The sequence below is a fragment of the Artemia sp. Qi Xiang Cuo genome, chromosome 14, assembly GCF_049724085.1.
Source record: "Artemia sp. Qi Xiang Cuo chromosome 14, ASM4972408v1, whole genome shotgun sequence".
NCBI lineage: Eukaryota > Metazoa > Arthropoda > Branchiopoda > Anostraca > Artemiidae > Artemia > Artemia sp. Qi Xiang Cuo.
Window position 1 is genome coordinate 16,284,815 of NC_142807.1, and position 22,502 is coordinate 16,307,316.

A 22,502-nucleotide genomic window follows, 5' to 3' on the forward strand; every position below is an offset into this window, starting at 1 on the left:
TCCCTCTCATTTTCCCACTTTAAGGGCCAATTTGGGACACTTGTGCAAGGGACATCTGGGCGGATTTTTGTGTAGTAAAGCTGATTTTTTTTTAATATTTCGATGAAAAAAAAATATGTGACAATTTCCTCGAGGTTTAACCATTTTGCCCGTATCTTTCCTCCATTAATCATATACAGTCTACGCTGTTATTATGAAAGTAAAAGAGTAAGATTAAACCCCAAAAATGAGCCGAACTTATTCTTCATAGGAGGGGGACTTTACCTTCCTCATCCACACCTCCACCTCATGGTCGTAGAAACTTTAAAGGGTGCTCATTAGATCAGAAATTTGTAGTTTAAGTCCTTTTTTGTATTCAAGTCTTAAGTTGAAAGTGAATGGAGACTAAAAAGCCGGATAAAAGGGGATATTTTCTCAGTGAGGATTTTCCGTGGGGGATTTTCTGGGGGGTAGTTTCTCCAGGTAGGGGGGGGTAAACACGGGCCACCGTTAAACACCTAATCACCTCTATATATTATATAATTCATAAAAATATACCTACATTTTGGTTTTTCTCAGTGTGACGAAGGTAACTATAACCTACTTAAGACAGACGAATCCGTTATCTCAGATCACACAGCTCAAAATTCTTGAGTAGGGTCGAGATATTTAACGAGTACCGTGCTGCCTAAGTAAAGAGTAATGTAGGCACGATGCATTATTTTTTTTTTTTTTTTTTTTTTTTCTTTAGACCAGGGGAGTAGCAGGAAGCTGGTCATGTACCTAAAAAATGGAAAGAAGCAGAAGACAGAAAATAAGAAGATCTCAAGTCAAGCAAGGGTTTAGGTAGTGAACGGTTAGCTTACTGTATTAGAGTCTTTGCTTTATCATATAGTTTTGAAAGTGGCCTCAGCGGTGAGGACAAAGTCGACATCCAAATAATGCAACAGTATGAAACATAAGGCTGAAGTAGACTGTAGAATAGGCCCTCTAAGAATTGATCCTGGAAAAATTTATTTAAGTTTTTTAAGGATCCCCAGGCTTCTGGAGACTTTAATTTTAATGAGGTCAGTATGATGCTTGAAGGAAAGATTTTCATGAAACAAGATGCCTAGTAATTGAACGCATCGATCCCTAAGTCTATTAAGGGAATCCCTCGATACGTTTATTTCATTCAAACCAGAGCTAGACCTTGAAACTATTGAGAAAACGTGACTTTCCAAAATTTTAGGCAAGATAATTAATATCAAACCACTGAGTAACTCTCAAAAGGGGCAATCATGTTTGATCGAAGATCAGACTCAGTTCTACCTGCTGTGCCAAGAGGACTGTCATCCGCAAAAGCAATAAGTGTATCGGAGAAGGACAAACTCTTGTCACAATTAGTGACAGATGCAGGTTGACAAAGACGACAGCAAGTGGTAGGTTTTAGATTTTTAACCGCATTTATGAGGTCATTAACATAAATTAAGAAGTATATCGGCCCAATCACAGATCCTTGTTGAACACCAAATTCTATTTCAGACGTAATAGAAATGAGCAGATCAACTGAGATGACTCGACCAGATAAATATAATAGAAATCAAGGATAAGTAATCCCTCCTATTCCAATATGGGATAGTTTCCAAAGAAGAATCTTGTGTGTTAGAATCAAATGCTTTTTTTACATCGAGAAAAAGAGCAGTAGGTATCAGACCAGAGTCAAGAGATGTATGAAAATAATTCAAGAGATTTGCACCATCTCTCTTGAAAATAACCCAAAAATGCTTAGAATTAAGAAAATCAAGAGGTTGAGAAAGTGTAGCCTTTTCAGAAGTTTTTCTAAACACTGATAAGAGAGATATAGAACAATAACTTGCAGGGTCAATCGGTGAACCACCTTTAAAAAGATTAATAACACGAGCACACTTTAAAGCACCATTTTCAGGGAAGACACCATTTTCAAAAGAAATATTGACAAGTCTCGAAAGAGCAGAAACGATGACAGGAAGAATGAACTTAACCACCGTTGTAGAAATACAGTCTAAGCCGGAAGATAAAGAAACCTTGAAACCATTGGCAATTCTGGCTATTTTAACTTCAGAGATAGGCTCCAAACCATTGATCTAAGACAATGTGGTGCAAGATAAGACCTAAAATCACTTAGAGAAGAAGGACTTACAGAAGAGGCTTTAGTCTTCCCAATGTTGGCGAAGTAAGAAGTAAATGCGTCTTGAACTTTCAGCTCACACTACGGTTTTACCATCAATTGAAGACGGCCTGGTAACAGAATTGATTACTTGCCATGTTTTCCTAATCTCTATACCGCACGCAGAGAATTTGCTATAGTAAAATGATGACTCGGCCCTCCGGCAAAGCGAATGGTAAACTCTTCTATAAGCTTTAAAAACTTGAGGTGAAGAATCGCTTAAGTTCGAAGAGAACTTAGAGGACTTGTAAGCCTTCCAAATATTGTTTTATTTCCTCCGACTTTTAAGGAGTCCAATACGTTAATACTACTGCTTCTGCTAGGACTACTGCTATTACTATTAATACTACTACTAGTAAGACAAATACTAGTACTGTCACTGCAGTTACAACTATGCCCAGGGGTATGAAGGTAAAATTTTCAGACTTTTGAGGGGGAAAGGTGAACTGAATCACAACACGCCATCTGTATGTAGCTTGTAAAAAGAACGTAACAGTAATATCTTAGGAAGAGTTTGGTGCGTGAAGTCCGAACTAACAGGACTTGTTGTGGAGGGATGCTGAACTAGCCAGAAGGAAATATTTGCATTCTAATGCTACAGCTTCTACTCATAATACTACTACTGCTGTTATTATTACTACTTCTGCTACTACTACTACTGCCACTAAATCTAAGGCTACTACGATTAATTCTACTAGTACTGCTGCTGTTATGAAAACTAAGGGTATTAAGGCGAAAAATTCGAATGTATTGAAACTGTATGGTACTAAATCAAAACACTATGCCCACACAGTTTGTCAAGAGGATGCTTCAGGAATGTTTGATGGTATTAAGTTGAAACTTTTAGCGTGTGTTGTAGGGGATGTTGAAGAAACCAAAGGTGCTATGTATATACTACTACTATTGCTACTACAATAATTGATACTACGCAAGCTAAGAGTATTAGGGTGAAGCTTTTACGGAATATTTAAGTAGTTGTTGAACAAAATCAAAACAAACTATGAACTGGTGGATTTTCAAAAAGGTGACGAAGCACTATCGCAAGAACGGCTTACATTATTAAGTTAAACCTTTAAGGATAAATTGTGGCCGATTTAGAACTAGCCAGAGGACACTATGTGTATACTACCACAATAGTTACTGTAACTCATGACGCTAAGGGTATTAAGGTGACAATTTTAAGGAACTTTTTGGGAGTTTCAATTAAGCCGAAAACTATGTGCATGTATGTTTTCAAAGGGGTATATAAGCAATGTTTTAAGCACCGTTGCTCTATAGTAGCTAGAAATATCATTGAAACTTTAATAGGAGGTAATTCGATTCAGAGTTAAAAATTTTGGTGCCCCTTTTAAGAGTAAAAAGAGATTTGAGGCCAAGAAGTCCTTCACCCAAGCCCATTCAAATTCAATACACATGCAGTCAAAACTTTGAGACAGATATTTTGTTCAGCACAGTTTGACGGTCCAGCAACTATGTCTCTAGGGGTATCGGGTATGTCAATCCACTACATTTATGCAATTGACTCATTATGCTTTAAAACTAAATGTTCCTTTAAACATAAATCAAAAAGTACTTTGTTTATAGTTAGCAAAAAGACACCTCAGCAATATCTCTAGAACGTCTAGGTGTACTTAGTTGAAACTTTCGGGTTGCTACTATTACCAGCTCTGCTCTTGCAATTTAAATATATCAAAAGAGTGTAAGTGTATCTAAGTTGTCAAAGAGCAGAGATAGAATGTTTTGGTAATGATATTAAGTTTTATTTTTAAGGATAGCTTGAGCAGGTATAAAATTAATATAAATAATATTATTTGGGTCCAGAGTATAAATTGTTGAAAAAGTTTCTTAGACATACAAGTAGCAAGCCAAACTATGGATTCTTATGAAAAAAAAAGATTAAAATTTTTTTTATAAGACAGTGGATTGTCAGTCTAATATACATATACTATTATTTATTCCTTAAAGATTTGATAATTTTTTATTAATTAAAGCCAAAAAACAGTAAAATTGTATTTTGTTTTGATTATTTGACTTTATTTCTGCTCATTTTTGGCTTAATAGAGCTCTACTTTTTTTGAAAAACTTGTTTTGTGAAAAAGGTTTCTAAATTAATATCTATAAAACTTCAGAATTTTGAAACGTCGAAATCATCTATGTTCAAACTTGAAATATCGACCCCCCTAATGAGTTTTATTATATTGTAACAATATGTTAATTAACTTTTCTTGTGCAGCTGTTTTAATGGTAACATCCAAGTATCTTTGCACCGATTGTAGTTTATGGCCTTTTGTCTGAGGCCAAACGAAAAGGTCATAAGACACAAAGGACATTAGAACGTTACGAGAGAAGGTAAAATGTAAATTATTGAATAGATTGGTAAAATAAAGTTTTATAAAAAAAAAAAAAAAAAAAAAAAAAAACTACTATTACCTCCATAATGATTTGTAGAATAGGAGGTAAACATTAGAATTATATTCTTGTTTCCCTGTTTTAATGAATGTTGAAATGATTTCTTGTTGCTCAAAATAGGGGATTGGCACTTCTATGACTCGTCCTTAACAGTTGCATCACACCCAAACTGAGCTCCACCCACATCAACGTTCTTTTATTCATTGTATTAAAGTTGTTTTTGCCCTCCATAATTTCCCTGCCTATGATTGATAGCTAACATATATATATATAAGTAGTTGTGTGCATTCTTACGTATGCCCCCACCCTCCGTATAAAATGCGTTTTGAGGAAAATTATATAATTTTTTTTTTAGGTACTAGCAAAGAACATTGATTTAGAGAAGAAGATTCAACTAGAGAACATCAATTTTGACCACAATTATCCTGACAATTTTGGACAACGAGCTAAGTAGTCATGGTAGATGGTTGTGATGTAAACTACGATTTAATACTTGCAGTTCGTGAAGGAAAACTCGAAAGAACAAGGGAGTTAATCAATACCTTCGGGCTGTCCTACTCAAAAAAATGGTTAAATGGATATGTATTAATATGTGAAGCTTTGAAAAAGAAGCATATATCAATTGCTAAATTGCTTTTAGATTAAGTTGACAGTGAAAATTCTGAAAATGCAACTTTTGATACACCTCTTCATTATGCTGTTATAGCTGGTGATATAGAAATTGTTAAGATGGTTTTAGATAAAGGTGCTAAGATTGATGCTGAAGCTAAATCTTATGAAACTCCGCTTTTCTGTGCCATCGAGAAGAACGCTGTACAAATTTTTAATATACTTCTTGACAAATGGGCAAGAATTAATGCTAAAAATGATTTTGGTGAAACTCCGCTTTACTGGGCAGTCAGAACAAGGATGTTTGATATTATCAAGTTAATTTTAAGGCATGGAGCTGACGTTGATGTTATGGAAAATGATGGTAAAAGACCACTCCATTTTGCAGCGTCTATAGGATGCTCAAAAACTGTTGACTATCTTCTAAATATGGAGCCCATATCAATTCTGCATCAACTTCAACTTACAAAATTGGATATACATTCCTGCATTTTGCAGCTGAGAAAGGTAGTGCAGAAGTTGCCAAGATACTTTTAGACAGAGGTGCTAGTGTTGATGTTCGAGAGGAAGGGGGCTCAACATCTCTTCATAGCGTGTATGAACTCTGAATTAACCGTTGTTAAACTTTTTGTACAGTATGGAGCAAAGGTGGACAATCATGATAAAAATGGCAAACCCACACCACAACTCACTGTTGAACAAGGAAATTTAGCTACTGTAGAGTATATTTTAAAATGTTGTCCTGATATAAAAAATCCAAGCAACAGAGACTCTCTTAAAGTAGCAGTATACGGCGATGGTGAATTTAGAGTATATTAAACAATTTTTTGAGGCTCTTTTGGATTATGGTCTTACTCTAAATTCTACAGATGCAAATAACTGTGGCCTTTTTACACACTGCCATTAAAAACGGATATTTCAAAATTGTTTTGGACCTTTTAAAGGAGGGGTGCTGATGTTAATACGTTAGTTCTTGGTACATACTATACCATACTTGAATATACTATAGGTTTCACGCCCTTGCATACTGCAGTAAAATACAACCAGGAAGGAATAGCTAATTTATTGATAAGCTATAAAGCTGAAATAAATTTCCAAGATAAATTTGGGAACACACCGCTGCACATTGCAGCTTTAGATAGCAACAAGATCATTGTGGAACATTTCCATACTAGGGAATGGTGCCAAACCTGATTTTACAAATAAGTATGGTAGAACAGCACTTCATTATGCTTGTTCTATAGGATGTAAACAAGCTCTTGTGGCCCTTTTGTAATTTGGATCTGATATAAGTATTGCGTATCTGGATGGACGTACACCTCTTTATGAAACTATGATTTTGAGTGATTCCTCAGTGGTTTTTTGTAAAATTATTGTTTTGAGGGATTTTGAGATATTCAGCAGACGAGCTGCTGAATATCTGAATAGAGCAGCTGCAGAATATCTTGTCTGCCACATAGCTAAAATGAAAGTGGCAAATTTATATGTAAGTGAAAAAAAATTGCTATCAGTACATAAAATAAAGAAATGCATAATTAGCTTACAATTGGGTGATCTTGATGAAAGGGATTTTCTGGATCAATGTGTGAGAGAACTGGAAAGAATGAAAAAGGAAAAGATTTGTCATTGTACTATTTCATTTTATGACATTTTGACAAAAGGGGCGAACTCTTTGGCAGTGTACTTGAGGAATGAAAATATAGTAAAGACTTTGAAATTGACAAACTATGCAATAGAATTTCCATTGTATGCTAGCATAATAGAAAGTCATTTCAGAAAGGGTATAGTAAGGAAAGAGTTACTTGGGACTTGGCCAATAGGTTTTAGACTTTTACACGAAGAGAAGAAAGCAATACCAAATTCTTGTTTGTAGTGATTTTGTTCGTTTCAAGCTTTATTTGCATATTCAATTTAAGTTTAACTCGTTTTAAGATTAATTTTTTCATTTACATTAGTATCTATTGTATGTTTGTTTGAATTGATTGTTGATTTAATTTCCGTTCATTTTGGGTTTCATTTATACTTCAATAGCAATATAGTTTGTTTCGTTTTAAGCTTGGTTTGCATATTCAATTTAAGTATTGCTCGCTTTAAGATTTATTTATTCATTTATATTATTACTTGTTGTATGTTTTTTGCTACGATTGTTTTTTTAATTTCTGTTTGTTTTTGGTTCCATTTATTCTTTGATAGTAATTTCTGGTCGTTTTGAGATTGAATTTTAACAGGTATTTGTATCTGCTGATCTTAAGTTTAAAATGACCTTTACTTTTCCTTGAAAAATTTCTTTTTCGGAAAGTCTTCTTTAATTAATAAAAGTCCATGACTAAAATTTATCATGTATTATAAACAACTTATTGTAGCATTGTCCTGGCAATTTTTTTCATTTCCTTGAATTTTTTCAAGTATATTATACTTACTCAAAATGAATAAAAAACAGTGCAGCATACTCTGACTACTGTTAACTCAAATGACCAATTAAAAGACTCATATCGAAATTCTTTCTCTGGTAAAACAGCTGGTCTTTCGTCCAATTATAAAATATTATTTTAACCAGACTATCAAGTTTTGTATACCTGTTTTTATTAGTATACTTTTTTGTATGGATGATTATTTATACTAATGGTTTTATTTCATTTTGAAATACCTGGAAGTTCTAATAACAAACAAAAACTGTTAATTCATAAACCTAACATTTAGGTACTGTTCTACCACTTACAATCTATTCACCATTTTGGATAGCTAGGTTTCAGCAAATTATTTTTACTAGCAGAAATATACATTCAAATGTTGTATTGTTTGCATAATAAAAAAATGATAATCTTAATTACATAGCAAAATGCTTTTGACTAATTTAAATAGCAGTACCAATAGCACTGACAATTTTTTTTTTTACTTCTTTCATAAATAATTTCGTATCTTCAGTTCAAATTCTTTTAATTGCATTATTTTAGTTTTATTTGTATTCCCTTTTCAATAATTATCTATATTTAATTCAAATTATCTTAATTACACTCTTTGAATTTATTCTTTTACTCCTTCCATAAATGAAATTTTATTTTTAATTCTAACCTTAGCACCAGTGGTTTATTTGATTGCACTATATATAGGCTACTCTTTTTCTTTTTGCTTTACGCACATGCTCTTCTAAAAGCTCGTCTTCTTACCATTATGGTTAATGTTTCCTGTGTTCATGCGGTTAATGTTCCCGAAATTTTGGGAACAAAAAAAGATAATTTTATTATATTTTTTTTTAAAGCAAGTTTGGATTCTTTTAAAAGAAAAAATATAAGTGGTATCATAATTCTGGTTCAGTGAATGGATAGATTGGATACGAATGATTTCAATGATTTGTGAATCTTGTCCCTTTGATGCAAGTTACAGCTACAGGTCTTTCGTGAAATGGCTTACTTTAGAGAGAAAAATGTGTGATAAGCTTTTCAAATCTTCTTTTAATTGCCAAAACCATGATTCTATGTCTAAAGTACTCAATTCTGCCATTCCTCCTTAATTGTTGCAATGACAAACATCTATCAAATTTTCCAAGTCTTCGTTGCTCAGTATTTGTTCAATGTAGTCATATGATAACCCAGTGAGGTTTTCAATAAAAGAATTGAAACTTCTATGGCCAAGTTCAAGTAACTCTTTCCTTTCCATACCCTTTCTGAAATGACTTTTTATTATGTTAGCGTACAATGGAAATTCTATCATATAGTTTGTCGATTTCAAAGCCTTTACTACATTTTCATTCCTCATGTACACTGCCAAAGAGTTAGCCCCTTTTGTCAAAATGTCATAAATGAAATAGTACAATGACAAATCTTTTCATTTTTCATTCTTTCCAGTTCTCTCACACATTGATCCAGAAAATCACTCTCATCAAAATCACCTGATTCAAAGTGTATTATGCATTTCTTTATTTTATTTACTGATAGAAAATTTTTTTTCACTTACATATAAATTTGCCACTTTCATTTTAGCTATGTGGCAGACAAGATATTCTGCAGCTACTCTATTCAGATATTCAGCAGCTCGTCTGCTGAATATCTCAAAACCATAGTTTCATAAAGAGGTGAACGTCCATCCAGACACGTAATATTTATATCAGACCCAAATTCCAAAAGGGCCACAAGAGCTTCTTTACATCCTATAGAATAAGCATAATGAAGTGCTGTTTTACCATTCTTATTTCTAAAATCTGGTTTGGCACCATTTCCTAGTATGGAAATGTTCCACAATGTTCTTGTTGCTATCTAAAGCTGCAATATGTAGTGGTGTGTTCCCAAATTTATCTTGGGCATTTATATCAGCTTTATAGCTTATCAATAAATTAGCTATTCCTTCCTGGTTGTATTTTACTGCAGTATGCAAGGGCGTGAAACCTATAGTATATTCAAGTATGGTATAGTATGTACCAAGAACTAACATATTAACATCAGCACCCCTCCTTTAAAAGGTCTGAAACAATTTTGAAATATTCTTTTTTAATGGCAGTGTGTAAAAAGTCACAGTTATTTGCATCAGTAGAATTTAGAGTAAGACCATAATCCAAAAGAACCTCAACAAATTGTTTATACGTTTCGACATCGCTGGATACTGCTACTTTAAGAGTCTCTGTTGCTTGGATTATTTATATCAGGACAACATTTTAAAATATACTCTACAGTAGCTAAATTTCCTTTTTCAACAGCGAGCTGAAGTGTGGTTTTGCCATTTTTGTCATGATTGTCCACCTTTGCTCCATACTGTACAAGAAGTTCGACAACGGTTAAGTCAGAGTTCATACACGCAATATGAAGAGATGTTAAGCCCACTTCCTCTCTAACATCAACACTAGCACCTCTGTCTAAAAGTATCATACCAACTTCTGCACTACCTTTCTCAGCTGCAAAATGCAGGGGTGTATATCCAATTTTGTAAGTTGAAGTTGATGCAGAAGTGATATGTGCTCCATATTTAAGAAGATACTCAACAGTTTGTGAGCATCCTATTGACACTGCAAAAATAGATCATTTTGCAACGCTGCATCATTTTCCTTAACATCAACATCCTTTTTCTGACTGTCCAGTAAAGTGGAGTTTCACCAAAATTATTTTTAGCATTAATTCTTGCCTCTTTGTCGAGAAGTATGTTAAAAATTTTTACGGCATTATTCTTAATGGCATAGAAAAGTAGAGTTTCACCCGATTTGGCTTCAGCATAAATCTTTGCGCCTTTATCTAAAACCATCTTAACAATTTCTATATCACCAACAATAACAGCATAACGAAGAGGCCTATCAAAAGTTGCATTTTCAGAATTTTCACTGTTAACTTTACAACCACTATCTAAAAGCAATTTAGCAATTGATATATGCTTCTTTTTCAAAGCCTCACAAATTAATACATCTCCATTTGACCATTCTTTTGAGTACGACAGCCCGAAGGTATTGATTAACTTCCTTGTTCTTTCGAGTTTTCCTTCACAACCATCTACCATGACTACTTAGCTCGTTGTCCAAAATTGTCAGGATAATTGTGGTCAAAATTGATGTTCTCTAGTTGAATCTTCTTCTCTAAATCAATGTTCTTTGTTAGTACCTAAAAAAATTATATAATTTTCCTTAAAACTCATTGTATACGGAGGGCGGGGACATACGTAAGAATGCACACAACTACTTAAATATATGTTAGCTATCAATCATAGGCAGGGAATTCTATCAATCATAAACAACTTTAATTCTGTTCGTTTTGAGTTTTATTTATTTATTGATAGTGATTTGTAGAGTTTTACACTTGGAAGATTATTTGACTTTATTTTTGCTCATTCTTGGCTTAATGGAGCTCTTTACTTTTCTTTGAAAAACTTGTCTTGTGGAAAAAGTTTTTAAAATTAATAACAATAACATGTCCATTGTGTACAAAAGTTTTACTCTTGCTCTGTACCACTCTTTTTTCTTTTTTTGAAAGTTTGAACTCAAAGGTTCATTTTCCCCCATCTTTCACCCTTTTCTAATGCCATAATTCTTCGCCAATCTTGCATACAATCGTATCTGCTATAAGCGGATATTTGATTTATTTTCTGTGTGTAAGCAAGAAATCCAGTTTCAGGTCATTATAGAATCCTTAGAATTATGATTTAGGATTCTGAAATATCTAAATGCTTTTAAACTGGATTTGTGGTTTATTCAAAGTAATGAAATCCGAATTTTGGAAGATACAATAATATACATAATAAGTGATATATTCTCAAAAATCTTTGAAACCATATGTTTATGGCTGTAAAATTTTTTGCACAAATATTACTTCACTTTTTTTGAATAAAATTGACTCTTCACATAGCTTTTGTTTTCTTGATTTTTGGCGCTGATTAAGTTAAGCGGATGAATTTTATTTTAATTGTTAAAGGTGTTTTCAGGTTGACTTCGATTGTTTTTGTTTTTTTATTGCTTTTTATATATATCAAAGCCTGGTTTTGGCTCAGATATTTAGAATCAGCTTTATGATTAATGTTTTATCAACTTTTCAATTTAAGTTCATGCATTTGACGATGAAGAGCTAGTTTGATGACGAAGAGTTAGTCAGGCATCTGCAGGCCTGACTTTTAACTTTGTTCTTGTATGTTCTAAATGTTTTTGTCAGGTGTGTATGATTTTTAAGTTAGCCTAGTTGAAACTGATTGACGTGTGAACATAACTAATTTGCATAGAAAATTGCAAACGAAGGAGAAAGCCACTAAACCTTACAATAATGATCTAAGGCGTATTGGATACGCTATGCGCCCCAGAAATCATTCAAGTCTGAAGTTGATTTTATATATAAATTTTTAGTAATCTACGAAACAGGAGTATGTTACAACATGGGATACATCTTTAGGTGCGACATTTTATTCTTTCGTAGTCTAATTCATTTTATTTAAATATTTATTTTACTGTTAAAAAAAAATTTAATATTTTTTATTGTATAGTAATTTGAAGTTTTGATGATACAGAATGGAAAATTTCCCACTGAAATTGCTCAAACTGTCTCGGCCGAAAAGAAAGTCGGCTTGATTGAAAGAGCCAAGCAGCTACCAATCAAGGTCACAAATGCAAATACTCGAGTCAGGTTTGGTGAAAATGTGTAAAATTTTGTTTGGTCTTGGAAAACGATTAAAAACGCTGTCCCCACTATTTATTGTCTTTTTTTTATTTCTCTTATTTAAGCGAAGGCTTATAGTTCATTGCATTTAGGGGGCTGCATGTAAAAACATATATGTTATTCATCTGCACCCTAGACTTTCTAGGATGCAAGTTTGACTCTCTTGACTTTCTAATATGTTTGATGATGCTGATTCAAGGGTTTGTCGGATTTAGAAAAGGTTTCCAAATGGATAATTCCAAGCGGAAAGAAAATCGAAAAGTAAAAAGAATAAACTGAAATCTGTCTCTTCGGAGCGAGGGTAACGAACGCCATCTAATGCTGCCCCGACAAATAATAAATTGTGTTATGAAATTACAAATAAAATATAACTTTTGCTTTAAGTTCGGTAAAAAAAAAATATGTTACCAAAAGTATAGACTATTGTATATGTATACATTTGGTTTTTACTTCCAAATGTTATTTTTTAACTTGCAGAAACCATTTTTTAATCAATAAAAAATAGTTTTATGATTTAAACAAGGTGAAGTTTTGATTGATTAGCTTCATGCTATCTTGGAAAACAGCTGAGTTAGGTAATTAACGCTTTCAGGAATGGATTCTGGGCTTGAAATATATCCTGATAAGGTGTTGTCAAGCTATTATCTCTACCCTTTCTTTATTTCTAAGGCTTAGAAGATTGCATAGATGTCTGAAGTTTGACCTGTCTAAAGTCTGAGAGAAACGTTTAACCCGAATGTTGGGTTTTCAGTCTCTTTCATTAGCTCTAGTTTTTAAAAGTAATTGCTTTTGCTTGAACATGATTTTAAGCCCAATCAAGGTTTTCCCCCTAAATCTAAAAATCAGGTTTTGAAATCTTTAAAACCTTGTAGGCTAAATCAGGATTGAGCAAAGGTGTAAGGCCGAGATTGAGATTATGATAGACGAGATAGGCTGGTTCCTTGGGGTATCGAATCCCCCTAAGAGCAATCAAGAAACATTTGAAAGAAACACCTTTATTTTATTTTTCTCCATCTTCTTGGTTGGACCTTTTTTTTCCTCCTACCATTCAATCACAAATTCTACCGCATATGAGGGGAGCTGCCCCTTCCTCTACCTCGCTCTCCAAGCTAAAGTTTTTAGTACCTTAAAGAAGTTCCTTACTCTAATTTAACAGCCCCCTCGTTCAGGGGCGCCCATAAGCTGAATTCCAGGGGGGGGGGCAAACTTCGTCTAATTGCTACTTTTAATGCTATATAATAGAAATCTCAGAACAAAAACATAAAAATAAGGCAGCATCATTCAGCCAGGGGGGGAGGGGGGCAAGAGCCCCCCCCCCTGCCCCCCATATGGGCGCCCATGCCCACGTTTGAACTGTCTCTCTGAAAAAATTGCCACGAAAAGTCAAACTTAAGCGTTGAAAGCGAGATATTGAGGAAGGGACAGCTCCCCTCGTATGCGGATTAATATCTGTTCTTTTTGGTGTTTCTTCTTACTTTCAGTTGAAAAACTTTTTTCTTTTTTTTTCAATCTATCTTCGTTTACAAATAGTCCACCCCCCCCCCCCATCAATGAAAAATCTTCCTCGCAAAAAAATCCTCCATGGAAAGTTTTCTCTTTGTACAATCCCCCCCGAACAATTAAATCCTTGCTGAAAATTATGGTACTGGTGTATTATATGGGCCTTTCTAAAAAGTCAAGTTTGATTAATGCTAATGAAATGAAATAAGATGAATATATAATACTTTATAAACAAATTTGGGCTATATGTTTGCACATTAGGGGGGGGGGGGTAAAGTATAGCATATATTAAATAAGTCACCTAACCTAGGCACCTCCCCCCCTAAACCCCAAAAACAACAGTTTAAACATCGTACAATTATAATAAACAACAATTTAAATGAAAACCACGGTATGCATTGCATTACTCTGTAGCGGTCTTGAATTAACCCGTCAAAAACGGGTTTTTCGTGACTGATTTCCTTGTAAAGGCCCATATAGTACACCAGTACCAAAATTATGCCAAAAAGATTTCCAATGGCTAATTCCGTCTAAATATTTTTCCTCGGTCCACTTGAAAATTGAAAAAGATTAATTTGTATGTAATTTCTGATTGTTTTTCAAATGATGCCGGACATCTTGAGAACGATACTTTGTCCAGATTACTTTAATCAGGACTCTTCAATACACTGATCGTTTCCATTACTATATTTGTGCATGAGTTTTTGAGCCTCAAAATAAACTGTCAATGCCACCTGGTCACATTTGAAACCAGGTCGTTACGCCATTTATACCTGGCAGTATGACAACACGTATTTGGATAAGATTTCCAACATTAGGTTATCTATTTGAAAACCTCCTGATGAAACCCTCAATACTTGATATAACGAAGCTACAACAATGTCAGTGGCTAGGCCACATCCGATGTATTAAAAACTACTGTCTTCCGATGCTCGCGTGCATGACTCTCACTCCATATATCGTCCACCGAAAAGATGAAAAAATTGCTTCTCAACGTTGAACCTGTCACAACTTTCCCATCTAGCTAAAGATGAATAAAAGCAATAACATATCAAATGAAAAGGCACCAAAAGCACCTGCGATGGGACTTACGCAAGAAAGTAAAGATTCTCGTTTTAGAGAACTTTCCTCCATGGAAAGTTCTCTCTTCGTAAATTCCCCCCGAACAATTGAATCCTTGCTGAAAATTATCCCGAGAAGATTTCCAATCTTCTAAATATGTTTCCTCGGTCCACTTGAATTTTGAAAAAGATTAATTTTTATGTAATTTCTGATTGTTTTTCAAATAATGCCGGAAATCTAGAGAACGATACTTTGTCAAAATTACTTAAATCAGGACTCTTCAATACACTGATCGTTTCCATTACTATATTTATATATGAGTTTTTGAGCCTCAAAACAAATTGTCAATGCCACCTGGTCACATTTGAAACCAAGTCGTTACGCCATTTATACCTGGCAGTCTGACAACACGTATTTGGATAAGATTTCCAACATTAGGTTATCTATTTGAAAACCTCCTGATGAAACCCTCAATTCTTGATATAACGAAGCTACAACAATGTCAGTGGCTAGGCCACATCCGATGTATAAAAAACTGCTGTCTTCCGATGGTCGCGTGCATGATTCTCATCCCATATATCGTCCACAGAAAAGATGGAAAAAATTGCTTCTCATCGTTGAACCTGTCACAACTTTCCCATCTAGCTAAAGATGAACAAACATCAAAGCAATAACATATCAAATGAAAAGGCACCAAAAGCACCTGCGATGGGACTTATGTAAGAAAGTAAAGATTCTCGTTTTATATAGTATGGACGCACTGGCAAAATATTTAATTCAGAAAGCCATAACTGACTTTCGGCACTTGTTTATGAAATACTTGTCTAAAAGGTGAGTAATTTTTTTTGTATTATGCTTTTCAAAATTTTTGCAAGCATAATGTATCCATTAAAAGCTACGAACCAATGAAAACTTACCTGATTTTCAAACAGGGAGAAACACTCCCAAAAGTCAAGGAATCATAATGAAAATTGCACGGTCAGATTTAGCGTATCAGAAGACACTACTATTGAGGTGTCAAGCTCCCATCTGGCTGGCAAAGGACCGCAGGCTGGTAAATTAAACGAAATTCACAAAATGAATGCCTTCTTATGCCCTTTGTTGCAAGGAAGAAGTGAATAAAGTAATTTAGTCTCTGGGTGCTTTGCCCTTGAAGTCTACTAGAAACCTCCGGGTTGTTGCTGAGGTTAGCTTTTTTTTAGTTCTATGAAGCATTAAAATTCTTCTAGGACATAGTTATTGGGGTCGTACAGTCCCCTTTTTGCCGTCACCATTATATTGCTAATACATTTTGTCACTTGAGCGGAATAGGTCACTTGCATTACCAGCTCTTGGAACAAGAATTGGTTGTATTGTTGCTACTGTGTTTTGGTAACCTACGGTAAAAACAACAAAAATAGAAAGCAATAAAAAAAATTGCAGGGTTGGAAGGAATGAAGTGGGCAAGGAAGAATACAAGTGAAACACAGTTAATATAAGTCATGCATTAGCTTCAATATAATATCGACTTCATTGCTAGGACCGAGCTACTTCCCCCTTACATGAGAAGTCCTCATTAGTAATGAATCAGCTTAACCGAGGTTAGTTCTCGCTACGTGTTGCTTAATGCAGATACGCCTGTAGAGTAGCCTAGTCATGGGCATAAAATTAGTATAATGTATATCTCTAATTCGCAAGTGTCTAATATTTATTTTAACAATTCCTAACAGTCCCACTCCTTACTAGTAAACAAAGTGTTGATTTTTCATAATGTATGCACATACTCATATATTTAAATTTATCTTGATGTTGATCAGATAAGATTTTTGGTAGAAAAAAAAACTTTGGATATTTATTTGTTAATTCTGAAAGTTTTCACGAGTTTCTGTTTCAGGAACTTGGCGCTGTTGTTGCGCTTTGTGATTTCAGTTTTTATGGAATTACTGGATTCTATGGCAATTAATTCCCACAGTCTGTAGTCTTTCAGGTAATGCTGAGTAATCCTTTCTTATTTGACTAAATAGGTAAAGTAAACGCAAATTACTAGCATCATATCTAAAAAGAATAATAGCTACAGAATAACTGTACGTGAATTCAAACCCTTGTATTGCCAACCTCAGTTTTTTTTTCTACGAATTTGCCCTCGTGCATGTTGATAGGTTATTCCGGGAGTGTTTTACTTTTAAAACTGCATACAAAAAGTTAACCTGTATTTAGATCTTGACTTTCAAAACGAATTTTGTGCTGGGCATATAATTAAAGGGAGCTAGTAAAATAGAAATGAAGAAGGGCCTGAGTCGAATTTTCTTTGATTTAAAACTGCCAGAAAAGGCCCCAAGTTCTTGCTTGCAGTTTGAAATAACGATAAGACCGAGATCTTTTCGATTGAGATGGGATACCCTTTAATTTCTCTGATTTAATTAATTCCTAGTAAATACTTACCTAATAATCATGTGTCCATTTGAGAAATAATCTAAATATTCTCTTCTCTTAAGCCTGTTATTTAGAAATAAGGTTAAAAATTAGTCTGGATTACATTATAGTACTTAAGTGTCAAATGATGATATGTATTTCCTAGCTAATTTTATTGATGCTTTCTTCTTCCTTGGATGTCTGACAAACCGTTTTAAGAGTGTGAATTTTTAATAAGCGAAAGATATTAAATTTTTCATGATTTTAAGGATATTCGTCACAATCCTGAAACTCAATGGATCTGCCAGGCTGTCCATAAAACTGGACTTCAGCGTCTCAGTTCACAGCCAGTTGAGAATCCTGGTGTGGTGGTTCAAAGAAGGCTGGATGGAAGAAAAGAACACGCTTTTATCTATTTATTTCGCATAAAAGGATATATGATGTTGTAAAATTTATTTGAGTCATGAATATATAAAAAAAAAAAAAAAAAAAAAAAAAAAAAAAAAAACACCGTCTATATTTAGCGTTATGCTCAAGATTGTGTTAAACTAGACTACTCGCTCGTGTTTAGAAGGTTTAGAAGGGAGATAACTCATGAACAATTTCGAATACATTGAGCAAGTATCGTGTGCGGGGTTAAAATACGGGGTTATTATATTAGTCGTTTGGTATTTTCCAATTGACCCATAATACATAATGCTGATATTTTTTATTGTGTTGATTTGATGACGCATGAAGTAATTCAGAGTACCCTTTGCTCTGTTAGAAAATATGCATTACAATCGGACTGAGGTGACTTGGACTAATCAGCAATCAGATGAGCAGTGTGATCAGTTGTAACTAGTGTAGTAGCAAACTTATCTGCAGTAACTGATGGCGTCTGATACTAGTTTCCAGTGCATCTTATTTCAAAATTTTAATATTTTTTTTTAATCTTCGGATTATCAGTTTCTATCTTTCAGCTGATTCAATAGGCCGCGAAGTGGCAAAATATTCGTCCGTTTCCATAAAATTTTTCTTCCTTCACAAAACGACCTCACAATGTCATGTATTAACAAAAGATTCGAAGTGCTTGGATTTGTGATACTGTTTAAAATCCACAACAGTTTTGATTAGTTTCGAATTTCATACAGTTCGTGGTAACGAACTGTAAGTAAAGAGCGACCCGGCTCAATAGTAACCGAAACTCTTAAAAATGGAAGTTTGATACCAATAGATACATCAAAACAATTGCATTTTTATGCTGATTTCAAATATATAAGTTTCATCAAGTCTTACCCATCAAAAGTTTCGAGTCTGAGGATATTTGCCTTATTTTCGAAAAAAAGGGGGAAATGCCCCCTAAAAGTCATTGCATCTTAATGTAAATCACACCATCGGATTCAGAGTATCAGAGAATCCTACTGTAGAGGTTTCAAGCTCCTGTCTGCAAAAATGCGGGATTTTGAATTTTGTCAGAAGAAAGATCACGGTGCATTGTTTTTCTTTCTTTTGTTTCTTCAATGGGTGATCGTATCGACCCAGTGGTCCTAGAATATCGTGAGAGGGCTCATTCGAACGACAATTAAAAGTTCCAGTGCCCTTTTTAAGTGACCAAAAGCATTGGAGGGCAACTAGGCCCCCTCTCACGCTCATTTTTTTCCAAAGTCACCCGATCAAAATTTTAAAATAGGCATTTTGTTCAGCGTAGTCAAAAAATCTAATAACTCTGTCTTTGAGGATGACTTAATCCTCTACGGTCCCTGGGGGAAGGGCTGCAAGTTATGAACTTTGCCCATTGTTTACATATAGTATTGGGAAGTATACAGACGTTTTAAGGGGGATTTTTCTGGTGGAGGGGGGGGATAGGGGGAAGAAGGTTACGTGGGAGGATCTTTTCATTGAGGAATTTTTCATGAAAGGGCCGCCGGATTTCCCAGCATAAAAATGAACAGAAAATATTACGTAGTTCTTTCAACTACTTCACAAGTTCTTTCAACTGAAAGTAAGGAACAATTTAAAACGAACAGAAAATATTTCGTATATGAGGGGGTTAGCCTCTCCTCAATAGCCCGCTCTTACGCTAAAGTTTTTTTTTAACTTTTAAAAGAAGTTATTATTCTAATTAAACAGCCTTTTATGATTCATGAGTCATTCTTAAATAACGGAACAAAGATCAAACTTGGCTTATTAGTTAAAAAAAAGTAAATTTACATGCAAATTTCGTTTTAATTATTCATGTACGGTGAGCAATCTTCAAAACCTGAATTAATTCAAAAAGTTCAGAAATTAAATAAAAAAGACAAGTTACTTCAACTGAAAGTAAGGAGAAACTTCAAACGAACAGAAAATATTGCGTATATGAGGGAGGTTGCCTCTCCTCAATAGCTCGCTCTTACGCTTAAGTTTTTTTAACTTTTAAAAGAAGTTATTATTCTAATTAAATAGCCTTTTGTGATTCATGAGTCATTTTTAAATAACTGGAGCAAAAATCAAACTTGGTTTACTAGTTAAAAAAAAGTAAAATTAACTTACAAATTTCGTTTTAATTATTCATGTACGGTGACCAATCTTCAAAACTTGAATTAATTCAAAAACGTTCAGAAGGTAAATAAAAAAACAAGTTCTTTCAACTGAAAGTAAGGAGACACATTAAAACTTAAAACGAACAGAAAATATTACGTATATGAGGGGGGGTGCCTCTCCTGAATAGCTCGCTCTTACGCTAAAGCTTTTTTTTAACGTTTAAAAGAACTTATAATTATAATTAAACGGCCTTTGTGATTCAGGAGTCACTCTTAAGTAACTGGAACAAAAATTAAACTTAGCTTATTAGTTAAAAAAACGTAAAATTAATATACAAATTTCGTTTTAATTATTCATGTACGGTGAGCAATCTTCAAAACCTGAATTAATTCAAAAACGTTCAGAAGTTAAATAAAAAAACAAGTTATTTCAACTGAAAGTAAGGAGACACATTAAAAATTAAAACAAACAGAAAATATTACGTATATGAGGGGGGGTGCCTCTGCTCAATAGCTCGCTCTTATGCTAAAGTTGTTTTTAACTTTTAAAAGAACTTATTATTATAATTAAACGACCTTTTGTGATTCATTTGTCATTCTTAAGTAACTGGAACAAAAATTAAACTTAGCTTATTAGTTAAAAAAAACGTAAAATTACTATAAAAATTTCGTTTTAATTATTCATGTACGGTGAGCAATCTTCAAAACCTGAATTAATTCAAAAACGTTCAGAAATTAAATAAAAAAAAAGGTTTTTGAACTGAAAGCAAGGAGCGACATTAAAACTAGAAACGGACAAAGTATTCCGTATATGAAAGGGGCTGTCCCCTCCTCAACGCCCCGCTCTACGCTAATGTACACAATTAGCTCACAGCTCTACTTTTTAAAACAATAAAAAACTTAAGTGCAAAGAGCGGGGCGTTTAGGAGGGGGCAGCCCCTTGTTATACAGAATAATTTCTTTTCGTTTTAAGTTTTAATATCGCTCCTTACTTTCAGCTAAAAGGAAATTGTTTTTCTTTATTTAATTGCGTACTAATATTTAAATTTCTAGTACTAAGTTAATATTTCTAGTACTAAGCAATCTTCTTTGCACAGTTTGTTCGCTCGATTGGCACTTGTAACGAAAGACCATCCATCTACTAGTCTAGCGATTTCCATTGGTGGTGTGTTAATGCCATCTATGTTTCATTCTGACGATAATACTCTGGCGATTCACTGTGTGAATTCTGTCACTGTAAATTTATACATTCCCTACGACTGCTGCAATATCGCATCTCTGACATTCGCCAACTGTTGCTCTAGACTAGTCCTTCTTGGAAAACCTCCATTTTAAGAACCTTAGTAGTGATATGAATTGTGACATCCTTCAAGATTCGGACTGATGGACTCTTCTGTTAAAATCGTAGAAAATAAAAAGGCTAAAAATGTATTAAAACTGTTAAAACTATGGAGACATCCATAAAAAATATATGCAGTTTCTGGCATGTTAAGTAAATTTGTTTATATTGTCTTAAATATATAAGCAAAAAGTTTTGATAACACCTCATTTTTTTAGAGAGCATCTGAAGAATTTCTTGGTGCAAATCAGAGAATTTTCAGGTGATGATGACATTGACTTGTTTCTAAAGGAAAGAGAATTGGCGCGCAAACAGGCCCAAGAGGAAAAAAAGAAACTACATGCAGTGATTCCTGGGATGTTAAGGCCTGATGAACATTTTGGTCAAATAAATTGTTTTTCTATTTTTTAGAAAAAGTAGTTGCCCGACTCGGTCCCAAGTTCTATGTAGTTGCCCGAAAAGTTCGGTGTATGGCCGAGTTAGTAAAAGACGAAACATTAATCTTTGCAGTAATGATAGCTTTGAATCTATCTAGAACAGCAAGAAAAGACAATTCGTATATTCTTAGTGTGTTTGTTGATTGCGTGTTTATACTGTAAAATGGTTGTTAATGTTAATATTTAATAATAACAAATGGAAACACGGTTTTATTACTATTGTGCCCCCCCCCCCCCAAGGTGCCAGGAGAAAAGTGATTCTTTAGAAAAAAGTGTTTTATAGAAGTGAAAGTAGTGTTTACTCAAATCTTTGTATTCCCTTTAACAAATGAGTGACGCTTCAGGCTGTTGTTAATGTTTTGGTAATGAATCCGTTTTTTAATTTAAAAGTGGTTCTTTATGCTCTCTAGTCCCTAGGATAGACCCTTAGATTGTTACTGTCATGTTTTTTTCCTCCTTTTTTGTAGAAAATAAAAATAAAAAACAGCTTGTTTTTGTGCAATAGTTCGAATTTTTTTTTTCTTAGGCTCATGTCACACACACGTGTTTTGGTTATATTTTAGGTAAAGAGGCTGTCTAGATGGTGCTACTTAAATCATTTTCCCACAAGGGGTTTTATGGATAAACTGGAAATTAAATTAACCAATGAATCTCTAAAGAAAAATATTTCATGCAATTCCATTGTTTGATTCACTGTGTCCATAAAACACCAAATGGAAACATGGCTTTATTCCTATTGCATTGCACCGAAGTTCACCTTACATTCTAATAGTCACGCTCTTTTGAAAAAAGTTTAAATCTCACACTTAATGTTAGCATCCAAGCTCTGTTTTTCAATAAAAACCTTCCTTTAATTGCTTGTGGCAATGAATTTTCACGGACTACCTTATTGGTGCTCAAGATAGTATCTTGGAAGAGGGCAAGGTTTTTTTTATTCCTCTCCCCCCCCCTCCGAACCAAAAATTC

General features: G+C 34.0%; 1 long non-coding RNA gene and 1 pseudogene across 3 annotated transcripts; one reads left to right on the forward strand and one right to left on the reverse strand.

The window, feature by feature from the left end:
- The first annotated feature begins 732 nt into the window (after positions 1-732).
- LOC148944203 (uncharacterized) lies at positions 733-22,002 on the forward strand. 3 transcript variants are annotated; one of them, XR_016142800.1, is made up of 3 exons: positions 733-825; positions 16,739-16,831; positions 21,318-22,002. It is a non-coding gene; the product is annotated as an uncharacterized LOC148944203 (long non-coding RNA). The 3 variants fall into 3 exon arrangements; XR_016142798.1 differs by lacking the exon at positions 16,739-16,831 and adding an exon at positions 17,526-17,701 and having other exon boundaries at positions 740-825; XR_016142799.1 differs by lacking the exon at positions 733-825 and adding an exon at positions 4,401-4,516.
- Positions 9,377-10,663, reverse strand: LOC148944204 (transient receptor potential cation channel subfamily A member 1-like; annotated as a pseudogene).
- Positions 22,003-22,502: the final 500 nt, after the last annotated feature.